We start from the raw sequence: 2,139 nt of genomic DNA, 5'->3' as shown, positions 1-2,139 counted from the left end.
GCCCTGCGCCGGTCCGCCGCCGGGGCCGCCGTAGCCGGGCGCTCGCCGCGTGGCGAGCGCGCGGCATGGGCGTCCCCAGCCGCGTCCCTCCTCCCCCGAGCGCAGCGCCGGCTGACTGAGGGAAACCCCGGGCCTCGGGCCAGGCCAGGGGCGCGGTGGTGGCGGCGGACGTCGGGCGCGGCCCCCGCGGGCGGACGCTCCCCCCGACGGCGGCAGTGGGGGGAGGCACCCCCGCGGGGCCTTAAGTCTGGTTTCCCTCACCCCAGGGTCAGGTACCTAGCGTTCCGCGCCTTCGTCCGCGGCCTTGCCCTACCGCGGAGGAAGCCGGGCGGCGGTTTAAAGACCCGGGCGGCTCGGCGCGCCACCCCCCGGATGCGGGGGCGAGCGCGGGGGCGGGCGGGGTGCCTTCAGAGGGGCGGGGGTTGCCCCCGCAATGCCTCTGGCTAGGTCCGCCGTCGTCGCGCTCGTCGTCCTCCGGGGGCCCGCCGGGCCGGGGAGGGGACTCTGCTGCCCCCCCCTCTCTGCGGTCCGAGCGCTCGGCCGGAGAGAGCCCACCGCGCGAGGTCGGCCGTGGTCCGGCCCGCGCCTCGCCTCGCCACGGGCGTCCCCGGCGGCGCGTTGAAGCGCGGGCTTCTCGCGGGCCGGGGCGGCGAGCCCCCGCGGTGGGGGCTGGCCCAGGGCGCTTCGCCCCCCGCCGGGGGTTTTGTGCGGGCGCGTTGCCGCGGCTCGGCGGCGGCGCCTCTTGCGGCGCGGGCCGCTGCGGACCTCCCGGTCCTTTTTTCCCTTTGCCCAGGCCCCAGAGCGGGGCCCCGGCGAGCTGGCGCCCTCGGCGGTCTCGCGCTGCCGGTTCCCCCCCCGTCCGGGGCCGGTTTCGGGTGGCGTGACCGCGTCCGAGCGGCGGCGGGCGTCGCTCGGCGTCTCCGGCTCCGGTCCCTCGCCGGAGGGCACCCTGCCACCGGCTGCGGCTGTCCCGGTCCCGGGCCCTGCCCGCGGGCTTCCCCGTTCGCCTTCCCGGCGCGTGCCGGGTGGGGGACGGGCGGGCAGCCGGGGGCGTCCCACCCCCGGTCTCCGCGTGGAAACGGGGAGAGCGGGGGCCCGCCCCCCGGCTCAGCGCCGTCCGCTGTCCGCCTGGCCGCGGGGCCACGGAAGGGGTCGAGCGAGCGAAGCCGGCGGCGCGGTGGCGCCGGGGGAGGATGGAAGGGGCTCGTGCCGCTGGGGTTTGTCGGTCGGCGGGTGCGCCGCCCGGCGAGGGCCGGCGGGTCGCCGCGGTGGCGTCCCACGTGGGCTCGGGCTTTCCGTCTCGCAAGCCGTTTTCCGTCCCCCGCGGCGGGGGGGGGGTTCGGTGGCGAGAGGAAGCCGCCCGAGGGCGCGAGCCGGCCGGGGCTCGGCCCCGGGGCCAAAGCGGGGGAAAAGAAAGTCCGGGATGGGCCGCAGCGGTGGCGGCGTTGGAGGGGCCGGTGCGGAGGCGCGCGCGCGCTCTCCTCCGGCGGGGTTGTGCGCCCGGCCCCCCTCGCTCCCCGGGGCGGGGGGGGGGGGGGTCTCCGCTGCCTCGCTTCGTGGCGTCTCCGCGACGGCACGGGGCGGCCAGCGAGAGACACCCCCCCCCCCCCGCCGTTGGGTGGGGAAGCGAAGGGGGTTTTCTTTCCCCGTGCACGCGAGGCGAGGCCGGGTTCGGGGCACGTTCCCGGCGGCGCGCGGCGGGCCTCCTCCGCGCCGAGGTCGGAGCGAGCCCGGGCGCCTGGTCCGGCCCCGAAGCGCCGCAAGGTGCGTTTTTCCCTCCTCGGGGGAGGGAAAAAAGCCGGGAGCGCGGGCTCCCCGCCCCTTGCTTTTGCCGCTTCGGGGTTTCGTTTTATTTTCCCCCCCTCTCCTGTGCTTGTACGGTCAATGTGAGGCGAGCGGCCGCCGTGCCGCGCTCTCCGAGGGGCCGCTCCTTTGCGAGCGGTCCCGGCCCCTCCGCGCTGGCGGGGCGGTGCCGAAAAGCCAGACAACTCTTAGCGGTGGATCACTCGGCTCGTGCGTCGATGAAGAACGCAGCTAGCTGCGAGAATTAATGTGAATTGCAGGACACATTGATCATCGACACTTCGAACGCACTTGCGGCCCCGGGTTCCTCCCGGGGCTACGCCTGTCTGAGCGTCG

The 2,139-nt window shown here is 77.1% G+C and overlaps 1 non-coding gene across 1 annotated transcript; it reads left to right on the top strand.

Annotated features, from left to right (window-relative positions):
• Positions 1–1,986: 1,986 nt before the first annotated feature.
• LOC137459718 (5.8S ribosomal RNA) lies at positions 1,987–2,139 on the top strand. Its single transcript, XR_010992475.1, has one exon. It is a non-coding gene; the product is annotated as a 5.8S ribosomal RNA (ribosomal RNA).

This window comes from Melanerpes formicivorus, unplaced genomic scaffold (assembly GCF_026170545.1).
Source record: "Melanerpes formicivorus ecotype bairdi unplaced genomic scaffold, bMelFor1.0.p_v2 SCAF_402, whole genome shotgun sequence".
NCBI classification, from domain to species: domain Eukaryota; kingdom Metazoa; phylum Chordata; class Aves; order Piciformes; family Picidae; genus Melanerpes; species Melanerpes formicivorus.
The sequence above is the reverse complement of the archived record's forward strand: the minus strand, read 5'-3'. Positions and strand labels throughout refer to the sequence as shown.